Genomic DNA, 6901 nt, shown 5'->3' with positions numbered 1-6901 from the left:
AGAATATTGCCATTGATTGTTTGAGGGTTTGTCAAAGTATTATTTTCATTTTACTAATAAATACTGAAAATGTCCAAATAAAAATACTCCAAGTTCTGGAAAAATGAAAATAAAAAGGACCAGAGAATACTGAAAATATTTTAGGTGCGTGGGCCACTCAGGGTCTGTTGCAAACACTCGCTCTGCCCCAGGGTAACAGGTAGATGAACGGTAAAACGTTATGACCAAACTTGATTTCCACACAGTTTTCACAAGTCAAGGAGCATTATTCTTCTTTTCATTTTTATTCAGCCATTGAAAAATGTCAAAACCATTCTCAGCTCAAGGGCAGCACAAGAACCGGCTGTGTGTGGCGTTGGCTCCCGGGCCAGAGCGCGGCTGAGGGGGTGACGGGAAGCTGGGGACAAGGCTGGAGCAGACTGCGGCAGGGGTTAAACACCTGTGGCTACCCTGGGGCGTTCCCAGCCCAGGGAGGACACATCAGGGGAGGCATCTGAGAGCGGCCCTAGAATCCAAGAATGGACCTAAATCAAAGGGGAAGGGTTATCCAAGAGTGAATTCCTGCCAGCACTCTGTGGACGCCTTAGCGAAACCTATTTACATACAGAGTGCTAATTAAACCTTTTTTTTCCTGTTCATGAAAATAAACCACACCCTCTGTAGGCATTTGTTTGTGTTGTTCTAAGTGCTTGAAAATAACAAATGGCGTTTTCTTAATTACCCTAAGACAAATAATTCCTATTAGCACAAGTGCCTTTGCTCAGGCAGTCTAATTTACTGCGGTTTCGCCCTGTCCGTGTTTAATTCATAAGCACGACTTGCAGTCAGAAGGTCCCACGCCCTGCCTCTTGGCAGGAGAGACACGATTACGCTGAGATGTGGGCAGGTCAATGTTTAACAACCTGCTCTCTGGAAAAACCTTATACGTGCGCCTGTGCAAAACGCTGAACTTTTACTGATTTAAAGGGGGTGTGGCACACAATTCAGAAGTACTCACAAGTGACACTCCTCTCCGCTGCAAAGGCCATGGGGCTCATTGATTCTCACAGAACGCCTTCACTGATGTTTGCAGAAAACTCGTGTCCACGCCAGAGTCGTGTCTGCCGCTCAACCACAATTTGACAAAATCAGACTAGGAGTAGACTCGATTCGCACCCAGCTCACGTCTGAGAAGCTGCTCCTATCCTCGGCACGTGAGCGCGGTTCCGACAGCGACAGCGATGGCAGCTGATATGTCTATGTTAATGAGTAAGACAAGGTGAAACACTGAAGACATACGCTAGAACTCCCTTCAGCGACAATGGTGTGAGTGACCTCTTTGCTGAGTCACACAGTAGTTTGCACATAGTGAAAGTGTTCCCGCAAAAATTTCCACTATTCATGAAGAAGCCAGCAGGTGGTATGGTAGTTAAGGTGTTGAACTCCCACTTGGCCAACCATGGAGTGAGTCCCTGCTCTGTTGTCTTGAAAAGCATGCCGGGTATGTGTGCGTATGTGCCAAAAATCCTGAGAGGAGACTGGAGGACCAGGGGTTGTCACCATACCGACTTGGGGGTTGAGTTCTCGTTTTCCCTCTCTCTGTCTCTTTCCAGCGTGTGCATGCACCCTATGGCAAAAACCTAAAACAACAAAAACCAATAAACTCACTATTCACAAGGTAATGGCTGAAGACATAAACAGTTTACAATTTAATCTGCATTATTAACATTTCCTCTAGCACTTACTTGATTAAGTTTAGATGATCCACACAATAAATCAAGCCATGATATTTAGCATTTGCCAATTTCCTTGGTGTAAATACTCCTACACTAGCAATGTCCAGTTATCAGGACACAGAGTTGGGAAGATCTTTGCAGTAGCCCATCATTATACAGTATTTCTACCATCCAGATGCAAGAAACAACCCACCGGGACCAGCAGGTGGCACAATGGCTATGTCACTGGTCTCCAACGTAGTCAACTGCAGTTCGAGTCCCAGATCTGGTGGCTTAAAACTCATGCCAGGTGTATGTACATGCATGCCCAAAATCCTAGAGTAAAATGGAGGAGGAGGGATTGCAGCCTGGCCATCTCCCCTGGGGAGTGAGTTCTTGCTTTCTATTTCTCTCTGTCTCTCCAGCAAGCACACGCACCCTATAGCAAAAAAATCTCTCTCCAAAAATAAATAAAATAAAATAAAATAAAATAAAAAAACGAGAAACAACCTGCAATATTTCTGAGAATTTAACAGTAAGCTTTCTGGAGGTAGCACCAACTGGCTGCTGCCTATGACTGGTTGGACCTCATTTATCTAGAACCATCTATTGCAGCTCAGCAATGAGTGTCACCTATAGAAACTGCTTTGTTAAAAAAAATGAAGAGATCTCCAGTATCTTTCTATAAAGTTAGTAAATCTGTTTGTCATCTAAACCTACCATCTTAACTTAATGACCACCTTTTCGGGAACCAGCAGTTAGCGTAATGGCTATGTCACTGGACTCCCACGTAGTCGACCGCGGTTCGTGTCCCGGACCCGGTGGCTTCAAACTCACGCCGGGCGCGTGTGCGTGCGTGCCCAAGATCCCGAGAGGAGAATGGAGGAGAAGGGATTGCGGTGTGACCATCCCCCCTGGGGGTGATTTCTCGCTTTCTGTCTCTATGTCTCTCTCTGTCTGTCTGGTGAGCGCACGTGCCCTACAGTGAAAATCTCTCCAAAAAAAAAAACAAAAAATGACCACCTTTTCAAAAATTAGCCTTATGGGGCCTTCCAGGTGGTGTAGTGGTTAAGGCAGCTGGATCCCACGTGGTCGAACATGCAGTTCGAGCCCTGCACATGGCGGTTTGAAAACACACCTGGCGCACATGTGTGTGTCCAAAATCCTGAGAGGAGAATGGAGAGGGGACTGTGGTATGCTCATCCCCGCTGGTGGGCGCATTCTCATTTCTCTCTCTCTCTGGTAAGTGCACGAGTCCTATAGCAAAAACCAATCAACCAACCAACACTAAATGTCACCTAAAACATGCTCATTCTCATATGTCGAGGACCGATGATTAGATTGTCAACATTTTCACTCTTACGTCTAAACTAACACAGACCGTGGGTGATGAGCTCATGACCACCAGAGCAGGAAGAGCCCGGGGCTTCGGCTAATCTAAGCTTCTCTCATTGTATTAGAAGTTCAAGGAAGTTAACTGAGCACGCAGGAGTCAAAACCACATTCTTACGGGTAACAGAGTCCCCGAGTGCTAAGTCTCGGTGTGCGATGGTCAGATAACTTCGGTAAACGTACTCACCCTCTCCTGACTATGTAAGGAAACGGATCTCTTAAACAACACCATTTTGGGGAAAAGTGTTTTAAGCTGTGGGAAAGAAACTTTTGTTTATGCTTATGTATACACATCTCTTTGGTGTTTTGTTTTCTGTTTTATGACACTGCTTACTGTATTTCTTATAAGCTACAGGTTTGTCCTTTTCAAGAGTAACCATTTACAAGTAAACAGCAAATGAGCCAGGCAAATCTTCGGTTCAACTAGTCAGCTGGCCCGTGCACTGCAGAGCGAAGGATGCGTTTTACACCCCGATGTGAGAGCGAAAACTCTTGGGTTCTTATGAGCTACTGCAGGCAGAACATTCCTTGGAAGGTGGGCGTGGGCCAAGTCGGTGGGCTGCTGACAGTGTCTTCTCTCCAAATGATGTCTTTAATCCCACGTTTTGTCTCTTTTTCTCCCCCTCCCCACTTCTCTCCTTCCTTCTTGTCTGTCTTTTCTTACAGGCCTACAGTCTCTTATATGAAACCCTCAGGGCCAGGAATGTGTGGCTTCAGAATTTTTCAGATTTTAGAAAGGTAAGTCATAAAGCATCCCCAGTGGGGTTGGGGGCAGTACTCTAGAATCAAGCAGGTTTATATTTTGTGGCAAAATACAAATATTCACATAAACTGGGGGAAACAAGAGTACGTATAGAATCATGCTTGTCCATTGGTCAATTCTATCACTAAAGTGACTTGAAAAAAGTCAGACCTAGGGACCAGCAGTTGGTGTAATGGCTATGTCACTGAACTCCCATGTAGCCGACCTAAGTTCGAGTCCCAGACCTTGTGGCTTGGACTCATGCCGGGCGTATGTACGTGCATGGTCAAGATCCCAAGAAGAGAATGGAGGAGAAGGGATTGCAGTGTGACCATCCCTCCTGGGGGGTGATTTCTCGCTTTCTGCCTCTCTGTCTCTGTCTTTCTGGTGAGTACACATGCCTTATAGCAAAAACAAACAAACAAACAAAAAACAAACAAAAAAAAACTCTCCAAAAATAAAAAAAAGTCAGACCTGATATTCTTCAACATCAAAGATGAACAAAAAGGGGACCAGCAGATGGCATAATGGTTACGTCATTGGACTCCCACATAGTCTACCACGGTTCAAGTCCTGGACCCAGTGGCTTAAACTCACGCCGAGTGCATGTGCATGTGTGCCCAAAATTCTGAGAGGAGAATGGAAGAGAAAGAATTGCAGCATGCCCATCTCCCTGAGGGGTGATTTCTCACTTTCTATCTCTGTTTCTCTAGTGAATGCACGCACCTTATAGCAAAAATCTCTCTTAAAAAAAAAAAAAGTGAACAAAAAGACCATAGCCGGAAAACTAGGAAGGGACGGAATGTACCTGGAGTACTGTGTTAGTACGACACACACAGGACTCGAACAGGAGAAAGGTTAAATAGAGGAAACCTTTGAAGACACAGAGGTGTGAAAAGGGAAGACAGAGCAGACATCTATCCATACGTATTAAAATTGTACCTTACCGCCTAGTGCAAGGATGAAAGCTGTCCACTAACAGAAAGCTATTTCAGAAAGCTAAAGGGCACACGCAGTGCTCCTAAAATACCAAAGACCGTACATAATGTCTGACCCACACTGCCACCGCACACGCCAACTCTTCCAGGGATGCTTCGAAAAGGCTGTGACTGGTCCACTGTCCCCCGTGTCAGGAGCCTGCTCTGTCTGACACACTGAATTCCCAATGTCTCTCACACTTCCTCCTTTCCAGATGCACAATAGGTTTTTGTAAAGTTTCTCTTGGTTTTATGGCTGGCAGCTACAGAAACCATGCCACATGCCTGGTAGAGTTATAGGGTGTGATTTCACTTGACCAGCGTCTTCAGAGCTTCTGGATCCTTAACTGAGAATGTCCTTCGGGGCTGTAAATGAGAGTCTGTACTGACAGACTGTGCGCCTGGCCGGCTGGTGCTGCACGGTCCCTCTCCCTCGGAAGCCATCAGGGAAGAGCGCCATCTCCTTGGAAGCTCCCGGGTTCCCTCCACCTCCTACGGAAACATTTCCGCACGGATCTCCCGAGAGCGGGCCTGCCTCCTACTCTAAAGCTATTTACAACTCACCCGAGTTCCTCCAATTGTCCGAGCTTGGGAAACTGGCTGGTTTACTAAGGGACCTCATAGGCACTCTGAATCCCTCTGACTTCCGAGTAAAGGGCCATGGGTTTGACTCCCCATTCGGCCATTTACCTGGCGCCTCAGGCAATTTATAGAACTAAACCCGTCTCTATCTACCCCCGAAGGTGGTGAGGACTAAATGAGTGCATGTGAAGCACACGACACTCGCTGTGAGCCACTTCTTATAGCAAAAATCTCTCTTAAAAAAAAAAAAAAGTGAACAAAAAGACCATAGCCGGAAAACTAGGAAGGGACGGAATGTACCTGGAGTACTGTGTTAGTACGACACACACAGGACTCGAACAGGAGAAAGGTTAAATAGAGGAAACCTTTGAAGACACAGAGGTGTGAAAAGGGAAGACAGAGCAGACATCTATCCATACGTATTAAAATTGTACCTTACCGCCTAGTGCAAGGATGAAAGCTGTCCACTAACAGAAAGCTATTTCAGAAAGCTAAAGGGCACACGCAGTGCTCCTAAAATACCAAAGACCGTACATAATGTCTGACCCACACTGCCACCGCACACGCCAACTCTTCCAGGGATGCTTCGAAAAGGCTGTGACTGGTCCACTGTCCCCCGTGTCAGGAGCCTGCTCTGTCTGACACACTGAATTCCCAATGTCTCTCACACTTCCTCCTTTCCAGATGCACAATAGGTTTTTGTAAAGTTTCTCTTGGTTTTATGGCTGGCAGCTACAGAAACCATGCCACATGCCTGGTAGAGTTATAGGGTGTGATTTCACTTGACCAGCGTCTTCAGAGCTTCTGGATCCTTAACTGAGAATGTCCTTCGGGGCTGTAAATGAGAGTCTGTACTGACAGACTGTGCGCCTGGCCGGCTGGTGCTGCACGGTCCCTCTCCCTCGGAAGCCATCAGGGAAGAGCGCCATCTCCTTGGAAGCTCCCGGGTTCCCTCCACCTCCTACGGAAACATTTCCGCACGGATCTCCCGAGAGCGGGCCTGCCTCCTACTCTAAAGCTATTTACAACTCACCCGAGTTCCTCCAATTGTCCGAGCTTGGGAAACTGGCTGGTTTACTAAGGGACCTCATAGGCACTCTGAATCCCTCTGACTTCCGAGTAAAGGGCCATGGGTTTGACTCCCCATTCGGCCATTTACCTGGCGCCTCAGGCAATTTATAGAACTAAACCCGTCTCTATCTACCCCCGAAGGTGGTGAGGACTAAATGAGTGCATGTGAAGCACACGACACTCGCTGTGAGCCACTTCTTGCTACTGTGACTGTCAGTGGCTAGTCCTGGCGCGGCACAGGCTCTGTCCCGGCTCTGCCCGGGCCCGGCGTCCTCCTGCAGGGGGCGAGCTCCGCATACTGTCCTCTCGCTGGACCGGCCTCCGCAGAGGTTTGGGTGGGGAACCCAGAAGGGCTCGGCGTCAGGGGTGGGCTCCAGATCTGGCCGGCGAGTGGCCGAGCGCACCCTGCACGCTCCCTCCTACCCAGGCCCGCAGGCCCTGCC

General features: G+C 47.6%; 1 long non-coding RNA gene across 3 annotated transcripts; it reads right to left on the bottom strand.

Annotated features, from left to right (window-relative positions):
* Window positions 1–276: 276 nt before the first annotated feature.
* On the bottom strand, window positions 277–5599 carry LOC102498678 (uncharacterized). 3 transcript variants are annotated; one of them, XR_003550149.1, is made up of 4 exons: window positions 5370–5599; window positions 4776–5171; window positions 998–1236; window positions 277–524 (listed from the first exon to the last, which is right to left on the bottom strand). It is a non-coding gene; the product is annotated as an uncharacterized LOC102498678 (long non-coding RNA). The 3 variants fall into 3 exon arrangements; XR_001370697.2 differs by having other exon boundaries at window positions 4776–5599; XR_333347.1 differs by lacking the exon at window positions 4776–5171.
* Between the last annotated feature and the right edge of the window lie 1302 nt (window positions 5600–6901).

This window comes from Tupaia chinensis, unplaced genomic scaffold, assembly GCF_000334495.1.
Source record: "Tupaia chinensis unplaced genomic scaffold, TupChi_1.0 Scaffold000045_1, whole genome shotgun sequence".
Classification (NCBI taxonomy): Eukaryota; Metazoa; Chordata; class Mammalia; order Scandentia; family Tupaiidae; genus Tupaia; species Tupaia belangeri.
The sequence above is the reverse complement of the archived record's forward strand: the minus strand, read 5'-3'. Positions and strand labels throughout refer to the sequence as shown.